This window comes from Ursus americanus, chromosome 8 (assembly GCF_024610735.1).
Source record: "Ursus americanus isolate L20-20 chromosome 8, mUrsAme1.1.p, whole genome shotgun sequence".
NCBI lineage: Eukaryota > Metazoa > Chordata > Mammalia > Carnivora > Ursidae > Ursus > Ursus americanus.
The window spans coordinates 40,054,371-40,077,424 of record NC_142134.1 but is presented as its reverse complement, the minus strand read 5'-3'; the positions used below and the strand labels follow the sequence as shown (position 1 = coordinate 40,077,424).

The 23,054-nt window shown below is 43.4% G+C and overlaps 1 pseudogene; it reads right to left on the bottom strand.

Moving 5' to 3' along the window:
• Nucleotides 1-16,812: 16,812 nt before the first annotated feature.
• Nucleotides 16,813-18,362, bottom strand: LOC123804017 (SUMO-activating enzyme subunit 2 pseudogene; annotated as a pseudogene).
• Nucleotides 18,363-23,054: the final 4,692 nt, after the last annotated feature.

Genomic DNA, 23,054 nt, shown 5'->3' with positions numbered 1-23,054 from the left:
TAGCTCATGGGTCATCTCGTGGTCATATCTTTTCGATGACCTTCCCCAACAGGCTTCAAGGCATGACAAATTGTGGGGGAGCGACTAGGAAATATATAGGGAACTAATGGAACATAAAGGTTATTTTAGTAAGATATGTTTATGCCAACCCGTCTCAGCGTGATAATGCTTTTCTCAGCTCTTCTAAAAAATCATATGTCAACTATACTTCAATTAAGAAAAAACACAGAATTCTCTTGCTGGTGAGGGTGGTGATTGGGTGGGGCTGGACACACTCACAAAGGGAAATTTTTGCCCTTGCTTTTAGGCAGGTAAGTGGAGGGCAGAGAGCTCCTCTTACATCTCTTGACTCTCAATTGCATTTAGCTCAAAATAATCCTGTGCCAAAGTGGCACATTTTGAGATGGTACATTTTGGATGCTTTTACGGGATGGGTAATTCTGAGAGTTGCCAATACCAGGGCTGGAGAAACTCAGATGCATGCTCGAGCAGTGTTGGGGGGGGAAGGAGAGTAGTAGTCATCCAGCCTGAGGGAAGAAGCTATGCTTAGATTAAGCACTTATTGAAAGGACTAGTAAAATTCGGTTTCAAGTGATTTTATTTGTATTAAAAAGACTTCCCATAATTGTTGTTATATTTAGAGACTAGTGTTTCATGATGTTGCTTAATGAAGAATTCTACTTTGGCTTTTAGAAAATATCTATGTTAACCGTATCCGTGTAAAGAAAAGACAATTTTTAAAGGACCATTTTCTACCTTATCTCAATTATGGGCAACATAACCAGGAAGAGATAAACAGCTTTGGGAGTATCGGACTTCCAAACACAAACCTGCAAAGTGACAGCAAATGTCATGATCCTCCTGCCTTAAAATAGCTTTCCAGTCTGGAACCCCAGCGCTCAGGTTAAACATTAGCTGCATCCTGAATTATCTCGCAAAATGTGCACACATTGTCATTGGCATGTCAGTCTGAAGGAGGTAGTTTATCAGACCACTTCTCTCATGATAGCGGGGATCTAGGGCACCGTGGGAGCAGGGAGGCAAAGCAGAGGAGGATAGAGAACCGCAGAGAGTGAGGGTGCTGGGGGCTTGCTGACTTAACCATGTGAATACATTAAGTGGAAGCAATTCTCTTCTCAGGATTTATGTGTTAATTTTTCTCTCCAATTTTGGAAAGAAAGGGATTGTAGTCAGCAGTTGGTCAGGTAGGAGGAGTATTTTGGGTACAGAGTATGTTCCAAAAGTCACCAAAAGGTGACTGCAATTTTCTCCCATCTCTGTTCTTCCTTAAAAGGGCTCACCTTTCCCTGACTTTCTGGTACACTTCAGGTCATCAGCAATTCACTCAGAGGCTCTTCTGAAACCCCACTTCTGCCACCGTGCGAGCCAAGGGCAAGTTACCAAATCTCTCAGAGCTTTGGTTTCCTCAGTTGTAAAAGGGGACTGATAATATATATCTATACATCTCTCTCTATATATCTATATATACACACACTATACACTATTACACCATATACAATATTATGTATACAGTATACTATATATTATGTATTACTGTATACAATATACTATATACTATATATACACACACACTATATACAACATTAAGAGGAGCAACATATGTAAAATATCTAGTATGATGAAATCCAGGCCACTGCAGTGTGGGTTTTCAGAAGCAGAGGCTGAAATGGAGTTTGAGGTACAAGCACTTATTAGGGACCAGCTCCCCGTGTGTGGCAAGAGGAGGAAACAGGACGGGGCAGAAGGAGAGGCTGAGACCCAGTGCAAGTCCCACAAAGCCTCAGGCAACCCAGGAGTCCTGCAGTAAGTGCCGCCCATAGGAGTTGTCCTACAAGGGGCCACGATGGTGGCGCGTCAGATCCCTGCCTCACACCCTGGGAAGGGTGCCTTCATGTGTGAGGCAGCCCCTGCCACAGAGGCCAACCCTGAGCCAGCATCCAGAGGCTGTCTGCTGGCCACATTCTTGCAGCGAAGCAGCCAGCGCTTTCCCGAAGGCTGGGTGGCTCACCTTCATGTCTTCCATGGAGGCATTCAACAAACACATCTCCTCCTTGCCACCAGAACCATCCTTTTTTTTTTTTTTTTTTTTTTTTTTTACCTTTTCTCCACCTTCTTTCCGTCCTCCATCTGTTTGCTTCTCTTGGACCTGCTTCCTCAGATCCTGCCCTGCCCAGCAGTCCTGAGAGCCTGTGGCTGCCCCTGTGGTTGCCTAGTAGGGGACTTAGAAAGGGTCCCTGCTTCAGCGGCCCTCCTGTACGGTTCCACTTGAACAGGAAGTATCTTAAACACTTTTTAAAAAAATCACATTCAGATAATTTACCAGTTACCTATGACTCCTCTTTTCCTTCGGTAGAGAGCAGAAAGCAGCCAGGCTCCGTTCCACAGTAGAGAGCGACACGGATGCTGGCAGGCACGCTGTCAGCCCGTGGCCTGCCAGCTGGTGCTCACGATAGGGGAGAAGGCATTGGATGCCTCGCTAACAGATTTCCAAGAATGCTCTGGGCAGCCAAAAAAAAAAAAATGCACTTGGGCTTGTTTCTTTCCCTCTGTTACCTTTCTAAGAGATAAAGAGGCTGACATCATGAACGGGGATATGAATTTTGTAACATGTGGGAAGAGGTTAATGTCAAGGGCTCTAGGAAACCAATGTATACATTAGAGAATAGGAGAACATTTAGCTTTCTCAATGGCTATGACATGCAGAAGCTGCTCTGATAGAAATTTGAAGGGGTGCAGGCGATGGGAAACCAGACGATGGGCAGAGGATGGGAAGCAGCTGTGAGGGCTCCCGTTGAGTTTGGGATTGTCTTCCTACTATGACTGATTCTGGCATCATTCCTGAGATGCAGACATTTCTAAGTGTCCCAGTCCACATGTCTCTGAGCTTCTGGGATGGCGCGAATGGCAGAGAGAGTGCGAACATGTGTGTCGCCTGGCCACATTACAGAGAGTGCCCCCGATGCTGTGTTCTGGCAGTTGATCAACTCTTTGTGAAATCTCTCATGTCAGGAGCTGGAAAAGACCACCAGCTCCGTCCATGGACTGCAACCCTGAAATCCACTGTATAGTGGTCTCTTGTGGGCTAGTCACCTTCACAGGTCTCACGAAGTCCTAGGAAAGTAGGAGCTTCCTTTCAAGCCTCAGCCATTGAAAGAAAAATCTAATTTTGGTAAAAAGTTAAACTTATTCATTAACTGAAATTGTATGCCTATTGATTAATAATGATCTAGTTCCCCCTTCCTCTAGCTCCTGGCCACCACCATTCCAGTCTTGGGTTTAAGGAATCTGACAATTTTAGATACCTCGTACAAGTGGACTCATGTCGCACTTGTCTTTCTGTGTCTGGCTTATGTCATTTAGCATAATGTCCTCAAGATCTATCCATGTTGTCACATATTGTAGAATTTCCTTCTTCTTTTATAAAGATTTTATTTATTTTTCTTTGAGAGAGAGAGAGAGAGAGTGCATGAGTGAGCATTGGCGGGGGAGAGAGAATCTCCAGTAGATTTGGCCCTGAGTGTGAAGCTGGGTGTAGGTCTCGATCTCATGACCCTGAGATCATGACCTGAGCTGAAATCAGGTCAGTCGCTTAATTGACTGACCCACCCAGGTGCCCCCAATTTCCTTCTTTTTTAAAGCTGAGCCTCAGCCATTCTGCAGAAGCAGCCGTTAGTAGGACCCCAAACTAGTTCCGTGTTCGGGGAGTTCAGGCTGATGTCCCAAAGTTCCTTGTGTAGGATCTACATTTCATTTGGGAGGATATCAGCCCCCCGAGAGATTGAGTGGTTTACCCCAAGTCTTACCAGTTGTGAACAACAGGTCCTGAGTCTTGGCCCCATCTGGATCCATGAAATCCGGGTACATAGTGACCCTGGTTCTGATTTTTCTCAAATCAGAGAAGACACAGGGACATGGACATTTAATCCCACGGAGACTCAGGTCAGGCTCACTGAATAAGCACGGCTTCAGAGGATGCCACTCAGCCTTACTTGCCAAGTGGTCCGGCGTCATGCTGCTGCCTCTAGATGGCGCTGGCATGAGCCATGTGTGGCTACCAAGCAGAGGAAATGCAGCTAGTCCACACGGAGATGAGTGGAAAGTGTGAGTTTCAAAAGCTTAGTGTGAAAGAAGAAGGTAAACTACATCATTCATAATTTCTATATGGATTATGTGTTGAAATGTTATTTTGGATATGTTGGATAAAATAATTATATTTAAAAATCATAATTTATAAAACATGTTATTAAAATTAAATCGACCTGCTGCTTCTTAATTTTTTTTATAAAAAAGATTTTTTTTACTTCGACAGAGAGAGAGAGCACAAGCAGGGGGAGCAGCAGGCAAAGGGAGAGGGAGAAACAGACTCCCTGCTGAGCGGGGAACCCAAGGTGAAGCAGGGCTCCATCCCAGGACCGTGGGATCATGACGTGAGCCGATTAACCAACTGAGTTACCCAGGTGCCCCTGTTTCTTAATTTTTAAAATTGTTGCTACTAAAATATTAAACATCCCCACATGGGTTACGTTACATTTCTATTGGATTATTCTGGATTCACCTGCATGCCTAAATGCCTTTATTCTATTTTTAGCTTCTGCTTCTTCATTTGATATCACTGTTGCTGCTGGTGACGGGGCAGGTCATCTGCTTTGGACCTTGACATTTATTTTTTGTTTTGATTTTTTAAAAAGTTTTATTTGTTTAAGTCACCTCTACATCCAATGTGGGGCTCAAACTCACAACCCTGAGATCAAGATTTGCATGCTCTTCTGACTGAGCCAGCCAGGTGCCTCTGGACCTTGACATTTAACAGGTAGTTCACAGCATGGGTGATATTTCATACTCAGGTAATTGCAGTCGTAATTGAGTGCTCATAGGGGACTTGGCAGCTTAATGTCAATGAAAAAATCTCCTGGGGTTATGCTTCATTCAACAAATATTCATGTATTTTTTTTTTTTTTGAGAGAGAGCACACATGTGCACATGAGCTCAGGGGAGGGGGAGAGGGAGAGGGAGAGGGAGAGGGAGAAAATCTTAAACAGATTCCAAGCCCAGCACAGAGCTCGATCTCATAACCCCGAGATCATGACCTGAGCCCAAATCAAGAGTCAGGCACCTAACTGACTGAGCCACCCAGGTGCCCCCGAAGTACAATTTTTTTGTTTTTTGTTTTTTTAAAGATTTTATTTATTTATTTGACAGAGAGACAGCCAGCGAGAGAGGGAACACAGGCAGGGGGAGTGGGAGAGGAAGAAGCAGGCTCCCAGTGGAGGAGCCTCATGTGGGGCTCGATCCCAGGACTCTGGGATCACTCCCTGAGCTGAAGGCAGACGCTTAACGACTGAGCCACCCAGGCACCCCCGAAGTACAAGTTTTAAAATTAAAGTCCAATTTATCTATTTTTACTTTTGTTGCTTGTGCTTTTGATGTTGCTAAGAAGTCTTCCCCTAACTTGAGTTAATGAAGATTTACTCCTATATTTTCTTCTAAGAGTTTTACAGTTTTGGCTGTGATGTTTAAGTCTATAATGCACATGGGGTTAATTTTTGCATATAGTGTGACTAAAGGGTCCAACTTCATTCTTTTACATGTGGATATCCAGTTTTCCCAGCACCATTTGTTGAAAAGACTATTTTCCCTCCTGTTGAATTGTCTTGGCATCCTGGTCAAAAATCAATTGACCATAAATGTTAAGGTTTATTTCAGACTCTCCATTTTATTCTATTTATTTCTATGTCAATCCTTGTGCCAGGACCACACTTATGCCGTGATTACTGTAGCCTTCCAGTAAGTGTTGAAATGAGGAAATATGAATCCTCCAACTTTGTTGTTTTCAGTCTATGTTGTTTTGGCACCAAAAACACATCCTATCATCAAAACCAAAATTCTAGGTAAAATAGTGAAATAGGCAATTTGGGGCAACCTGCCTTCCTTTCTGTGTTCCTTTTCTTTTTATTTTCTGTGTTCAGTCTCTCTGCGTGCTTTTCATCCATCTTTTCATCAAAAGCTTCTCTCCGGGGAAGAATACAATAAACTTTCTCTTATGTAGATATAAATGACTAAAATAGCTTAAAGTTATTAGCATTCTCAGGAGAATTTGCTTTTCAAAAAAGGGGAACAAAAATGTCCTAAGCCTGAAGAATCATTCTCTAATGGTAACATTTTCTTTATAAGTAGGCAGAGAAAGTGCTTTTTATCAGGCAGGGAAGTCCTCATATTGCACCTGAAATGACATTATGGATGGACTGGTATATTGCCTATGCTCAAGGCTGGCTTTATCCAAAATTTATTGATTTTCTCTCCCCCAGTTGTGAGTTTTATACCCATTGCTTACTTGCTTGGTGACCTTGGAAAATTAACCTCTATGAAGCTCAGTAGTCTCTTAAGTAATAGGGGGAAAATCATGCTCACTGCAAATATGTCTAGCATTTGATCTGTTTAACTGCCAAAAATAAGACTGACATACATTTTGACTTGACAAATGCCCTCATCATTCTCTCTTCAGGGAGAGGTACGCTTTTTATTAAAGTGATTTAATTTCTTCCTTACAACATCCCTAGTGATGGTATAGGAGAACCATTTAGGAAAGACAGGTTTTATTAAAAACAGTATCTGGGAAAATGGAATGGAGAATCTTAAATTCTCCCCTCAACACCAACAACTCCTGATTGTGGGACGTTTTGCTCAGTCACCTCTGATAGGGAACAAGAGTTCACACTTAATCACATTTGTGATGACATATAGCTTTATACTTGCCACACTCTTCCCAAGGATCAGCATATCTGATCCTCGGAGCATTCCCTTGAGGCCAACATTATCGCCATGTTAGAAATGAAGAAACTGAGCTCAGAGAAACTAACAGACTCGAGACCCATATCTTTTTTCCACGCACTCCATGGATCTGTAAGGCTGAGAATGACCTTGGACCCTAACTAAGACTGCCACCCACACCATTCCGGGGACCCGAGACTGATCTGCTCTTTGTATATACATTTCATTGGAGATTTTATTTGGCCAGGGAAGTGTTTCTGTTTCTAGCAGCTTCTTTGTTGTTATTTTAAAAAATTTTAATTCCAGTTAGTTAACATACATTGTTATATTTGTTTCAGGTGTATGATTTTTGTTATTTTTAAGATGGAAAATACAAAAACACCTGCATATTTTCCTGAGTTGCTATATGAGCCGGGTGAGTCTCAGTGTTGCTAAGGCTGAAAACCGCCCAATCCGATCCTGATGCTGCTGTAGGGCAGGACCGGGCTCCCTCCATAGAAGTGCCCTGGCAAGCGCCGGGCAGGCCTTGCATTCCTGGACCTGTCCGGTAGATGGCAGCATTGTGCAACCGATGCGTCCTCTCCCCGCGAGAGCCCCTTTGTTTCCCTCCCCCCTTCCCGGTGCTTGGCTTCGAGGCGCAGGTAGCAGCGCCTCCTGATTCCCCTGCTGCTGCTGTGCTGCACTATCTACAGATGGTCTGCGCCTAGCAGGTCACAGCAGGTCTGAATCCACAGCATGGGGCTTACTCAGACTTGGGTGTTTCTGTGGCTCCGGGCGTAACCGTTGCTTTGGCTAATTGGCCCAGATTGTTTTCTTCCTCGCTCCTCTGTAGGAGGAACGTAGGGAAGGCTGATCAATGTCCCCCATCTAAATGGTTTCCTCCCCACACTCCTTTGTTGCTGTGAACTTTATCCTTGGAGACCACCGTGCCCTCAGCCCTTGCCCTCCGTCTGCCGCCGCTCACTGGCCCGGGTCGCGCCTCTCGCTCAGGGTCTTCCGGCAACAGAGGCTGGCGCACCCTGCGATGCCAATTATAGCCACTAGAGGGCGCCATCGTCACGTACTGTGCTGGAGCCGTGCTAGGAAGGCAGCGGGCTGGTCCAGCGCCGTCCATGTCCTAGACTTGACCTTGGGACCCGCAACTGCCTGTGGCGGAGGTGTTTCCTCTTCCTGACCAAGTGGTATCCTTCACGGGGTGCTCCGGATGCCATACCCTCAGAAATCTCATTCCACCTATTCTCCTCCTCGCTTGTTGCTAAACCTCTCTGAATAGATTGATTGGCTCTTTCCCATCAGCTTTTAAACATCTTCAAGTAAACTTTATCTCGGAGGAAAACAAAAACCTCTGTAACACTAAGTTCCTCTCTGATGTTCACCTCTATCTCTCAGGGCACCCCCACCCCCACCAACTTGTGGTTTGCTAACTTCCTCAGTCCTCTTCCACCCTCTCCTCTCCACTTCTTAGCAGCTCATCCTTGATCTCTTTAGATTTGGCACCCTCTCCCTTCCCCCAAACTCTATTCCACCTTGGCTCGATCTTGGTTTTAAGGCTTCCACTGCTCTGGCTGTTCCTTTCTATTCTTCAGGAATTTTCTTCCTTTCCAACTCTTTCCATGTCCCTGGTCCCAGCATTCTGTCTTTTGGCCTCTTCTCACTTTCTTCAACCTCCTCGAGAACTCATTTATGTGCATAGAGCCAAAGCTCACCACCACCATTTATTGCTCACGAATCCTGATGACCACATTTTCAACTCCAGTCAACATTCCTCTTTTGAGCTACAGGCCCATGTCTTCGTTTTGCCAGACAAACAGGGGCTGCTTGGAATAATGTTGAGAAAGCAGTCTCTGGGCTATTACATTGAGGATGGTGGGCAATTTTGTCTCCTATATAGCAATGCTTGAGTTCCAAAGAGCTGGTGCTTCTCTTTCAAGGCTTGTCTGAGATTGAAAAATGTCCTTACCTCGTGCTTAACTAAAGATGCAGTCCCTGGATCTAACCATCCCTTCTCCTTCCAGCCCCTGTCAAGGGGCCACATGATCAGAACCTCTTCCTCAGCCCTGGCTGGTTGGCCTGCGACAGGACACCTGATCCAAAGCTACAAAGCTGGGGTGGCAGTGGAATGATCAGAACCTTCTTTTGAGATTTTTGGGACTGGAACACTGAAAGAAATGGGCTAGTTAAATATGGAGAGCTGAGCTGAAAAGTCACGTAAATTGGGGTGGGAGGGCATGTGAAAGATGAGCAAACTGAGGCAGCAAGCTGAGTAGAGGGAGGAAGAAAGAGGCAAGGGTTTGAGCCCCGGAATGTCTCCCTTTCATTTTTTCAGGGAACCCAGGAGTCTTCTCTGCCCTTGATTTCTGACTCTAGGTTTTTCTATATTCTTGTAGTAGCTGCTTCGCCTTGAGCCAGTCCAGAATTGTAGCTACTTCATGAAGAAGTAGAGGGCAGAAGAGCACAGAAAGAACCGATGGGCAGCAGAGAGGACTAGCAGGATCAAGAGGCATCCTCACTGGACTGACAGAAGCTGGGGAGGTTAGTGGCTGGTGGTGATGGTGGAGGAAGCAGAGACTCAGGCCCCCATGGGGAACTTAACCACTTCTCTTGCTGAGAATCTCCTCATCCCACCTATCCCTGGATCTTAGGTGGGTTGGTCAGCAATGGCTCTAAGAGTCTAATGTTTTTTGAGAGTATCACAAGGCTTGTGGAATGGGTAACACCCAAAGACATAGCAGCATGAACATTTATTGAGTGCCTGTTTTGTGTCAGGAACAGAGGTGGTTTCTGGGGAGATTGAGGTGAATGATATGGTCCCTGCCCTCAAGGAGCTCAGAATCCTTCAGGGAACACAAACATCTACATGTAACACAGTTTAAACAAACTAAAGTAGAATTACGTACAAAATGCTAAAGAATTTGATAGAAGGAATCATTAGTTCTGCCTTTGACGGGGGTGGGAAGGAGACAGGGAGACCTTCAAAGGGGAAGTGACTTTTGACCTGGACCTTGAAAGATGAGTAGGAGTTTGTCAGAGCAGAGGGGTTTGCATTCTGGGGACAGAGAGCAAAGGCTCAGAGATGTACAAGCACAGGGTGTATGGGAAGACTTGTGGTGTTGCGCTACGTGAGGGGGGTGGTGGCTGTGTTAGAGGAGCACACAACAGGGAAAAGGCAGGTGAGGGCCAAAAGTGAAGGGCCTTGAATGTCATGATTCGGAACTTGGACTTCATCCTGAGGATACTGTGGACCCAAAAAGGTTTTTAATCAGGGAGTTGTGTAATCAGAGCTGCCTTAGGAAGGACAACTGGAGGCCGTATAGAGGACAGGAGAGAGGAGAGAGTAGAGAAAGTCAATCACAGGATGGCTTGATCTCAGCTGTATCTGACTCTCTAGCAATATTCTGGGGCAAAGATAAGAATGTGGGTAGGTCATAAATTATAACTGATTAGAGTACAACCCTCAAAGAAAGCTGATAAATCCAGTCATGCTATTATCAACACGGAAGGTCAGTGGTTCTATTGCTGTGCCACGGGATGCTGTATTCATTCGTTCGTTCGTTCATTCATTCATTCATTCATTCATTCATTCATTCATTCATTCAGCAAATATGCATTAACTATCACTCCAGACTAAGTACAGCACTGGGTACCATGATGAGGAAGCAGGTGTGGCCCTGGCTGTCATGGAATCTTTCAGTGAATAAGGGAGACAGCTATTAATCAGATAATTTCATGACCCAGTTCATGAGTTTCCCACTTGGAAAGAAAAGAATATGGTTCTGTGAGTACATAACAAAGAGCTCACCCTGGTCTCAGCTTCAGCTGAGATGTGAAAGACTGCTGGGAGTTCACCAGGGGAAGGTGGGAGCTTTCAGGAAAGGGAGAAGGTGGCAAGGCCATGTGGTCCAAGAGAACAGGGTATGGTTGACAAAGTGGGAGCCTGAGTGTGAGATGAACTGCTGGGAGCAACAGGGACCAAGCTGTGGGAACTTGTCTTATTCGGGTCAAGCTTAAGGTAAAGTATTTGTCGGTGCCTGGCTGGCTCAGTTGGTAGAACGTGCAACTCTTTTTTTTTTTTTTTTAAGATTTTATTTATTTATGTGACAGACAGCCAGCGAGAGAGGGAACACAGCAGGGGGAGTGGGTGAGGAAGAAGCAGGCTCCCATTGGAGGAGCCCGATGTGGTACTCTATCCTGGAACGCGGGGATCACGCCCTGAGCCAAAGGCAGACGCTTAATGACTGCACTACCCAGGCGCCCTGAGCGTGCAACTCTTGGTTGCAGGGTTGTTTGAGCCCTATGTTGTGAGTGAAGCCTACTTTAAAAATACGATAAAAAAAAAAAAAGATAAAGTATTTGTTTGAGTAAAGTATTTGAGGAGAACAGATCAGTTAACTCAGAATGACAAAAGTTTGGGGGAAAGTGGAAAATCTGAATTGCAGAACCAAGATCCAAGAAAACCTCAAAGGTCTAAATTAAAAGTGCTGGAATTCAAAGAAATAACAAATGTTGGCAAGGATGCGGAGAAACAGGAACCCTCATGCACTGTTAAATTGATGCAGCCACTGTGGAAAACAAGACGGAGTTTCCTCAAAAAATTGAAAAACTATATGATCCAATAATTCCACTACTGGGTATTTACCCAAAGAAAACAAAAACCCTAATTTGAAAAGATACATGCACTCCTATGTTTATTGCAGCATTATTTACAATAGTCAAGATATGGAAGCAACCCAAGTGTCCACTGATAGATGAACAGATAAAGAAGATGTGGTGTGTACAACACACACACACACACACACACACACACACACACATACACACACAGAGGAATATTACACAGCCATAAAGAAGGATGCGATTTTTGCCATTTGTGACATTAATGAACCTAAAGTGTATTAGGCCAAGTGAAATAAGTTAGACTGAGAAAGACAAATACTATATGATTTCACTCATGTGTGGAATCTAAAAAACAAAACAAATGAATAAACAGACAAACAAAAAGCAGAATCAGACCTATAAATACAGAGAACAAACTGCTGGCTGCCAGGGGAATGCGGGGATGGGGAAAATGGTGAGGGGGGATGGGAGACATAGGCTTCCAGTTACGGAATGAATAAGTTAGGGGAGTAAGAGGCACAGCAGAGGGAATATAGTCAATTATATTGTAACAGCAATGTTTGGTGGTAGGTGGTAGACAACTGGTGGTGAGCAGAGCATACAGAGAAGTTGAGACACTCTGCTGCACATCTGAAATGAATGTAACATTATGGGTCAACTGTACTCAAATAAAACACTTTTTTTAAAGTGATGGAGTTCAACACATGTGAAGTTCTACATTAAGATTAAAATTTTTAATTGACTTTCAAAGATTTATGTATAAGGATATTCATCAATGCACATCTATAATAGCGAAAAAATGTGGAAAACGAACTCTCTAACCATCAGAAAATGATTATATAGCCTATGTATACAAAATAGGGTTCAAATGCTAGCTTCTCCATCTACTAGCCATATCATTCACAAGTTACACAACCTCTTTGTGCCTCAGTTTCCTAATCTAGAGATAATACTACCTCACACAGTAAGTGCTACATAAGCACTACACAAGTCGTAGTTATTATTATTACCTATTAGTATTATGTTTCCAAATGTGTGTAATGTCAGAAAATGCTCAGTATATGGTTGGTTCTTCTTTTTTTTATTTTAAAGATTTTATTTATTTATTTGACAGAGAGACAGCCAGCAAGAGAAGGACAAGCAGGGGAAGCGGGAGAGGAAGAAGCAGGCTCCCAGCAGAGAATGCCAGGATCACGCCCTGAGCCGAAGGCAGACGCTTAATGACTGAGCCACCCAGGCACCCCAGTATATGGTTGGCTCTTGGACAACATGGGTGTTAGGGATGCTGACTTCCCCATGCAGCTGAAAATCCAATTATCACTTTTGACTCCCCAAAACTTAACTACTAGTAGCGCCTATGGTTGACCAGAAGCCCTACTGTTAACACATATTTTGTATGTCATATTTATTATATGCTGTATTCTTATAAAAACAAGCTAAAGAAAAGAAAATATTAAGAAAATTATAAGAAAGATAAATACATTTATAGTGCTGGACTATATTTATTTAAAAAAGTCCGCATATAAGTGGACCTGCACAGTTCAAACCTGTGTTATTCAACGGTCAACTTATAAGGTTCAGTGGGAACAAAATCTACATTATGAAATTTAATCCTTTTGTTACACACCATGTGGGTTTAGATTTTTTTGTATAGTGTATATCTTTCGCTTTGTCAGCGTGGGGTATAAAATATGGCTGTGTCTCCAGTGAACTGAGTAGAGGCCTTGTCTCACTCAGCATGAAAATATTCTCTTTTTCAGTGATCCCCTTCTTGTGATGTACTTAAGGCTCCCCTGTCCCACTTTATTCAGACTAAAGAATAAGAGCCTTGTGGAGAGAGCCCAGGAGAATCTTAGTCTATTGTGGGCTGGATTTGCTGCTTCCAACACTGGTGTCTAGTGACTTGGCTACCACTCACTGGGGCCATCCCTGGCTGTGCTATCGCAGCTGGTCAGGGGTAGTTCTCACTGTGCTGGGAAGAGGAGATTTCTTCTCACTGTTCTGTACCAAAGTGGCCTGGGCTCCCAGTGTCTCAGTTTCTTAGCGTGTCCTCATACACAGTATTCTCAAACCCATGGTGCCCGGATGGCCGCTGCAGTAGAGGGTTCCTGTCTGGGCCATGTGTTATGTCGAAACTAAAACACCAACAGTTCAGTAATCTGGGCTCCTATATAGGACTAACGGAACTCACCAGAGATGTTGAAAACTAGCAAAGCCAAGAAGTAGTTGGGGTCTTGATTTCTTTTCTCCTAGGAAGCTTCTAGGCTCCCTCTCAGATTGGCTCACCTACTTTCCAGTGACATTTGGCTTTAGTACCAGCAGGGTGAGATGGGCAGCCTTTGTCAAGAAACATGTTCCATGACAAAGAACATTGTTGCCTTGTGATGGGCGCCTCTGCCTTACATCTGCAAAACTGAAAGAAACTGCCCATGTGATTGTTTCCAGAACAAAAATGTGTCCCAAGATGACTTGTTAGACATGGAAGTGGCTGGCAACTTTTAACTTGCAGATTTTCTTGCTAACAAAAAATTTTAAATTCTGTCTCATCAGGGACACTGCTACATATTCATGAAAAAGAAATTGACTGGAAAGAGCTATACCACAGTATTAACCATGCTTACCTCTGGGTGGTGGGATTCTAAAGGGCTGTTTTCTTTTTAATATATTTTGTTATGTTTTCCAGATTTTTGACAATGAATATGTATTACTTTCACAATTAGAGTCATAGATTCTGCCAATACATTTATTTAAAAAGAGAAAACATAGTCATTTGAATGGATACCAGATGGGGACATCTGTGTGAATTTTTACCCCTAGATCCATCCCAGCTATTCCAAATGACAACCCCATTTTCTGCAGGCAGATCTGGCTCTCCCCTAGTACCACTGAGAGGTCAGTGGGTCTGTTATATAAGAGTTGCATACGGCAACAAAGAAGGAGGTTTCAAATTAGCCTTTGTGTTGGGCTCTACCTCCGAGTTCCAAGCCCTTCAACCAGTCCTCTATAAATCCTGCCATTGGGAGGTATGTATGGGATCCCCAAGACTACCTTCAGGTTTGATGATTTGCTTGAAAGACTCACAGAACTCAGAAAAGAGGGGCGCCTGGGTGGCACAGCGGTTGAGCGTCTGCCTTCGGCTCAGGGCGTGATCCCGGTGTTATGGGATCGAGCCCCACATCAGGCTCCTCTGCTATGAGCCTGCTTCTTCCTCTCCCACTCCCCCTGCTTGTGTTCCCTCTCTCGCTGGTTGTCTCTATCTCTGTTGAATAAATAAATAAAATCTTAAAAAAAAAAAAACTCAGAAAAGCTGTTGTACTCACAGGTACAGTTTCTTAGAGTGAAAGGATACTGCAAAGGAAACCAGCAAAGGAAAAAGGTATACAGGACGGAGTTCAGGAGAAACCAGGTGTGAGCTTCCAGTCATCCTCATCCAATGGAGTTGCATGGATACCACTCAATCCCCCCAGCAGTGATGCATGACAACACACATGAAGTATTGCCAGCTTGAGCCTTGGTGTCCAGGGTTTGAGGGGTCAGTCACGTAGGCATAGAGTGCCCATGTAACTGACCTTAGCTACTCAGTCTCCAGTCTCCCCAGAGTATGGCCTAGGATCCCAGGCAAACAAAAATAGGCATTTACCATATATCACATTGTTAACATAAACTGTCATGGCCCCCAGCCTCCAGGTATGCAAAGATACTCTTCTTAGGTAGGATATTCCAAGGACTTACAGGTTATCTCTCCATAACTGGTTAAGGACAAATCCTTTCTTTTCTTCCTTTCTTCCTTCCTTTCTTTTTAAGATTGTATTTATTTATTTGAGAGAGAGAGAGCACACGCATGTGTGGGCACCAGCAGGGGGAGGGGTGGAGAGAGAGAGAGAAGCAGGTTCCCTACTGAGTGGGAGATCATGAGAGCTCCATCCCAGGAGAAGAGAGTCCTTTCTTTGAAATGTGCAGAGTTCGAGCACCCCAAGCCTGCAGAGTTAACCTTTTACCGCACAGGAGGGGGATCAAGTTTTACAAGCTTTGGCCTAGCTCCCTTCTGTCTGAACCTCTTGGATATTTAGAGTTTTCCTATTTTTCACCCCTTTTCTAGATCATGGGGCGAAGTCTGGTTTTGTTCTCTTCATGACTTTATACACTGTTCTCCACACTGGTGGAGGCAGAATTCCATGTAGCACCTTGGATTAGCTTGACATTCTCATGGTCAATATTTTATATCTCTGATGCCATATCCCTGCTCTTGCCTTCCCACAGGTCTCTGTGAGGCCCCTGGAGATGGGCTGCATTGGCTATGTGTCTGCTTGGATTAGGGTTTGGACAACTGATGGCCTATACTGGTGCCACAGCTCTGCCCACACAGCCTTGTGTCCCTCCCAGCCTGGATCCATTTCCTTTCTCCTAGCATGCCTTTTTTTTTTTTTTAAAGATTTTATTTATTTATTCGACAGAGAGAGAGACAGCCAGCGAGAGAGGGAACACAAGCAGGGGGAGTGGGAGAGGAAGAAGCAGGCTCATAGAGGAAGAGCCTGACGTGGGGCTCGATCCCAGAACTCCGGGATCACGCCCTGAGCCAAAGGCAGACGCTTAACCGCTATGCCACCCAGGCGCCCCTCCCAGCATGCCTTTGATGAATGCCACTACCTTATGAAGTAACTTACTCCCTGCTGGTTGCAAATCTTTAAGTGCAAGATGTGTGGGGTTGATCAGAAGGTTTTTTTTTTTTTTTAACAAGTATGCAGATGCCATTTATTTAGTTCATAAGTACAATGTAGTCATAATTGAGTTTTATGAAACATCAAATACAAATAACCTGAAACTATAACAATACACAAAAAATGGCTTTGTACACAGACATATCAGGCAGCACAAACTGAAAAATTGAGTAAACTAACATTGTCTTATATGAATATACATAGTGTCAGTTAACATTTAAAAACAAGTTTCAGTGCATCGCACTTGATACTTCTTTGAATCTGTTTCAGTCAGTTAAGAATATGGAAATGGTTAGATTGAGGCTCAAAAGAATTCTTCTAACCAAAAATTAAGGCATACTATTTTTAACCAGGTATCAACTTTACTAAACTACAATATTTTAAAACTGTTAAATGTTACTAAGGGTATTTACATTAAAAAGGCAACATGCATTGTGTTGTTTCATCTAATGACTGGTTATGCACACACTTTGTTCAAAGGGTTTTAAAACTCTATTCCTACTTTCAGTACAGCATATTGCATTGTTTCTAATTGTTCTAGCAAAATGAATGCTTTTTCAAAGCGAGTGGAATCATCTTCAAGTCACTGGTGTCGATTTTTTCCCCTTTGGAACAAAGGGCATGACAGATAACCTGGTTCTGCCCAGATGACCTACTGCAGTAAGAGGGGTCTGTTTAGAGGCATTTCTGTTCAATCTAAAGCTATAACATCATCAGGCTCTTCTGTCTGTTCTGTACGTGACCTCTCTGCACTGATATTCTCTTTCTCATCCAATTTCCTCTCTCAACTTCTCTCTTCTTCACTGACGTCAGCATTATATGAAGGACCTTCCTCATCTGAATCAACCATGAGCACATCATCTTAGTCTTGCGCAGTGGATGTGGAAGGCTGAGCTCCATTGTCACTGCCATTGGTTATGCTTTTGGCAGCATCTTCAGCTTGTTTGGGCCCACTGTTTCTGGGGGCATCACCAACAACTTCAAATTCAACATCCTTCCGAAGGTCCTCACTATGAAGGACATTGATCAACGAAGCATAGTCCTGAAGGAAGTCATCTTCTTGAAGCAGGCTCCTGTCTCACCCTCTTCTGAAGATATTAGGATTATTCCTCTCGCACATTCAATTTGGACATCTGCTGCTACAATAGCAAAATTTTCTTTCATTTCTTATCCTCTAATGTGACAATAGTCACCTCTGGCTTGCTGGCACATAATGTAACAATTAGGGTTGGGAGGATCTGGTGCACAAGGCACAAGAAACTTCTTTCTTGGGTTTGTTTGTTTATTCAACCAAATTGTTCTACACTGGTCTATTTTTCCTGATAAAGTCTTTAATTCTTCTACTACTATTAACCCAGCAATCACTGCATTAATTGTAGCGATGGCAGGAATAATGTCCCCTGCCATTGATTTTATATCAAATCTGCTCCTCAGAGTCAAACTGAAAATATGCATCCTGAGGTTTGCAGCAGAGGTGACAAAAAGCATTGCAGGTGGGTCATCCTTGCCCCATATGAGCTCAGCTCCATCTCTTTTTCTGCTAAATGAACGCTTGCAGTCTCAGTGCTCTTTGAAAAAAGATGTGCATAGCTCTTTACATCTAGAACCTGCTGGTCTTTCAGACCTAACTGGGGTTCATTTTGTTGATCTGATGCCTTGGTTTCTTCTCCTTGACTTTGTACTTCGCCCAGTCCAACGGAGGCTTCCTTTTCCACCATAGTTTGTTCCCTGTCAACAGATACTGGATATTGTCTTTCGAAAGCATAAAAAGTTTAACCAGATCATAGCGCATTCCTTAGTGGAAATATGTTTAATGTCACCATCTTCATTAGATGCTTTGGCTCTGGCTTCAGCTCCCACTGGTTTCCAGGAAGCTTCAGGTCAGCTCTGTTAGGGGTTACTTCTTGATCAGCATCTTCTCCAAACAACTGGTTGAACAAATACTTTGCCCAAATGATGCAATGAATAGGTTCTGAAGGCGTATTGCAAATAGTACAGCCAGGAAAAAAAGTTCTCTGGGTAGGCTTGGGATGACAGTCATACCACTCAGTTACACCCTTTTTGGTCCTTATTTGCCCAAGGTAACCAGCAGTCCCAATCTCAGTAAAAGGAATATCAGCAGCCAGACACATCCTATTAGCTTGGCTGTGGGCAGCTCTGTTGTCTAAAGAATTCATAACCATTATAAATTGTTGAAAAAAATCCCACATTATAGTCAGGGTTCATGATGCTGTCAGGTAAAACTGTAGTACACTTTCTTTGGCAACCTGGATCTTTGATCTTCCAACTTTTTTTTTTTTTTAAACAAAAACTGCCTGTTGAGGTTGTTGACATCGATAGCACCCAGATCAATCAGGTCGAAATGGAAGAAGCTGGTGAGCATGTGGTTCTTGAGGAGCTCACAGCCAATGCCACCTGCACCCACCAACAGCATCTGGCCCCTGGCCATGGCCTTGACCAGCTCCTGGGGCTTGATCACAAGTTTTTTTGCTTTGTTTTGTTTTGTTTTTTAGAGAGAGGGAGAGGGAGACAGAGAGAGGGAGAGAGGGAGAGGCGAGAGGGAGATAGAGAGAGATAGAGAGAGAGAGAGCGAGAGGGAGAGAGAGAGCAGGGAGGAGGAGGGGCAGGGGGAGATGGAGAAAGAGAATCTTAAGCAGGCTCTATGCCTAGCATGAAGTCTGACTTGGGGCTTGATCTCACCACCCTGAGATCATGACCTGAGTCAAAACCAAGAGCCAGACGCTTAACCAAATGAGCCATCCAGGTGCCCCTTGATCACAAGTTTTAATGAAAGAGCCAGGAAGTAGTTATTAAGAAAATATTAGGCAGTCTAGCATTTTAGGAAGAATGATAGCTTTGAAGTCAAACAGGGCTGAATTTGAATCCTTGCTTAGTTATTTCCTAGTTCTGTGAACTTGACCAAGTTTTTTGCTTTCTGAGTTTTAATTTTTTCATCTATAAAATGGGAATATTAGAATCGGCTGTGGTTATGATTAGAAATAACACATGCAAAGTGGCTAGTCCAGTACCTGGCATGTTGTAGGCTGCAATGAATAGTAGCTACTACTACCACTATTTGGCTGTGTTAACAGAGTAGGCATTTCTAGATCAAAGAAGGTAGTTGACTCACTGCTCAGTTTCATCTGGGGACACATGCTCAGTTTGGAGCATTCCACTCTAAGATTCTAAGATTGTGTGTTGTGTGTGTATGTGTTCATATGAGTGTGCATGATTGAACATTAACAGTCTTTCCAAAGATGGTGGTCCAGAGGCAAGAGTCTGGAAAACATGTCATATGAAGGAAATGGGGATATTTAGCTTAGAAAAGAGAAAGCTTAGCTTGTGCTGCATTTAAACATTTGCTAGTTACCATTTAGAAGCAGAAGTAGACACATGTGGTGTAGAGATCCAAAGGAGCTGCCCACTGGGTAAACTCTAGGAAGGGCAAACCCTGCTGTCCAACAATTTCAGCTGTCCAACAATTAGAGCTGCCCAATAGCTGAGAAGGTTGCCTCGGCATTGTCCTGGCCCTGGAACCATCCATTGGCAGATGTGTGATTTGTGTGTACACAGAGATTTCCACTTTGGATGGGAGCCCAGCTGAGAATGAACTCCAAGGCTCCATGTCTTTAGTGGTTGTCTTGCTCATTTTTTTTCTTAGGATCCTGCAGGAGACACCACTCATAAAAGGCCCCTTGATATTCAATACCATTATAACTTTGAAGGAACTGCAAATACTCATGGAATGTGAAAAGCGAAGTCTTCTTACCTTACACCTAGTTGTCTCCCTAGAATGAAATTTCAACTTGGTTTAGGAGAGAGTGTCTCAGCAAGTGTTTCTTTTCAGAATGATTAAAGTCTCTGGGCCTATCTGGACTCATTCATTTTAACTATTCCATTTCCCAAGAATATCATCTCATTACTTTTTCAATGACCCAATATTTTCTGTACAAGTGAATGAGTCCAGAAAGTCATTTCAGCCATTGATTATTTTTGGTGACCTTCTGATCTGTTCTGAATCCCTTTTCTTTTAATTTCCATTTATGTCCTCCTGTCTTGTCATCTGTTCTGAGCTGAAAATAGGAACTAGGCTTGACCTTATTATCTACCATTTAAGATTTTATAGTCTTTGGTTAAATCTCATCTTAATAAGTGTTGCTAGAGTAGACTGTAGCTTTTTTTTTTCTTTTTTTTTTTTAAGGCAGCTCTTTGTAGCTCAAATCTGTTATCATAGGACCAACTTTACCACCCTTCTGTGAGTATGCCAAAATTTTACTTCATCTTTTTTGATAAGAGCTGGCTTCCAGGTCAGCCCTAAGAAGATATCCCTATTTGCTTAGAAACAAAGAACACTCCTATTTGAACCTGTCTCCAAATCTGTGAAAAAATTTGATTTACATGGGATTTAAAATGCTACTGGGCAGGGCAACATACTAAGTGGTGTTGGTGGCTGAAATGATCAGCTCCTTTGCTAGGAGTTCATTTTGATGTGGGAGAAGAGATAGAGCAATAGGATAACTCTGGGTACTTATTTGGCCAAACAGTACTCTTTTAGCAAACATTTATGGAATGCCTGGGTATGATTTGGCAGTAGGATATGGAAATACATACCAAAAAGACACAATAGTTGACTTCAAGGACCCCCTGTGCAGGGGTGTGGGGATGTGCATTAAGACACATGGGAAAACATAGACAGGCAAGTTTCAGAGCCTAGAAGACAGACTTCAGATTTTGAGAAGAACAGGATCTGGGTGGCCCCAAATCACTTTTATACTCAGAAGTGGGGAGAAGGAAGACAAAGTGGTAGAAAAGAAGAATTTTCCTCCAGCTCTCTTGGATGATTTTTTCACTGAGAAGTAACAGTTTCTTTAGATTTTTAAAAAAGATTTTATTTATTTATTTGACAGAGAGAAAGAGAGAGAGAGAGAGTAGGGGAGACTGTACAAGCAGGGGGAGCAGCAGAGGGAGAGGAAGAAGCAGGCCCCTCACTGAGCAGGGAGCCTGAGTGGGACTCAGTTCTAGGACCCTGGGATCATGACCTGAGTGGGAGGCAGATAGTTAACCGACTGAGCCACCCAGGCACCTCCTCTTTAGATTTTTTTTTAAAGATTTACTTATTTGAGAGAGAGAGAGAGAGAGGGCGAGAGAGCAAGAGTGATCACAGGGGGAGGGGGAGAGGGAGAGAGAATTGCAAGCTGACTGCCCACTGAGTGTGGAGCTGATAGGGGGCTCAATCTTATAACCCTGAGATCATGACCTGAGACAAAACCAAGAGTCGGAGTCTTAATTGACAGTGCCACCCAGGCGCCCCTAGATTTTTAATTATCTTTCTATTATGTCCTGTCTGGACACTACCCAAAAGCCATGCAGTCCTTTGAGGTTTGGGCAGGACTTATGATGTCCTCAGGGCCTGTCTTTGTCGGTAAATCCAATTTACAAGAAGAGCGCACATCAGCAGGAAAGGAAAAGACTCCCTTTTCTCCATGGCTAAAGCCCTCCTCCCTCTTCTCTGTGTCACCAAGTCCTTTTCATGTTTCCAGGACCAGGTAACATTCCCCCTTCCTGTGACACCATCTCTGAACACCCAGTGGGACTTGAGCTCTGCTTAGCTGCAGTGCATTCAAGCATCATTCTCCAAAGCTCTGCTGTTCTGCTTGGTACTCCCTGGCTGGCACTGGCAGCTGTCCTTTCCTACTGAGGGTGGAGGTTGGCCACAATCATGCCACCCTCATCACTGTCAAATAGTGGGAGAAAAACTACCAGGTGAAGGTGCTGAGGATATCAGAAAGGACAACATTCAGACCTGCCCTTCTTCAAGGGCTTATAATCTAGTAGCTTCTCTCCAAATGAGGTTGGCTGGTATTAAATGAGATCTATGAATTCTATGAGAACTTTAAAAAACTGTGTTTTTTTCCCAATAATAATAAAGTATTTTTATTAACTATAAGGACTGAAATTATATTTTGCAATGATAATTTGCTACTGAGAGCTATTTCAAAGAATAAGAATGAGCTTAAATTGAGGTTTTGTAGATAATCTTTGGGGTCGAGAGGCTATTATTTCTCCAAAAGAAGTCCTTATATTACTCAAGTTTGAGGGACATTTGTTTTGTTGATTCCTTCCTTCCTTCCTTCCTTCCTTCCTTCCTTCCTTCCTTCCTTCCTTCCTTCCAACAATATTTATTGTATGCCTATGTGTTATGTGCCAGGCACTGTGTCAGACACATGAACAAGTGGTGAGGACATGTTCTAGGCTCCAGAATCCTAAGCGTCGTTACCGAATTATCAAGTAACACCTTCCACATGGGTCAAGCCATCAATTTCTCTATACTTTGCTTTCTCCATCAATAAAATAAAGGTCAGAGTATCTTATCTATTTCTGTCTCTTCAGAGGTATAGAAAAACAGCCTGGGATTAAAAAAAAAAAACCCTACAAAGAATTACTTGTATCCAAACTTGGTATTTCCAAGTCAGCTGCAAGAGCTAAATCCACATTTCTTCCTACCTCCCCGCTAAGTCTCAGTGGGAGGGCTCTGGGGCCCATGGAAGGTCTCAACCAGCTCTAGCAGAAGTGGGTTCTACACTGCAGAGCAGATTTTTCACAAGAGCTATCTTCAGATTTGTTTATGCTGTCACCGACCTCCAATTCACATTTTACAAACTCCCGTGGGGCTGAGGACTTACTCCCTAGGAATCTTCTCTGCTTAGCAGGAGTTCAAGGGCAGCGTGCTGACTGGTCTGGTGTTTAAAGAACAATCTGTCACAAAGCTAAGGGGCTTATTACTCATCCTAACACTGATCACTAAATAAACACAAGACTAGATGGAGACATAACGGGACCTTTTTATACAGAGTTAATATGAGTAGCCATTAAAGTAGCACATTTGCAAACTCACACCCACTGAATCAGTTCTTGTTAAAAATGCCTAACTAT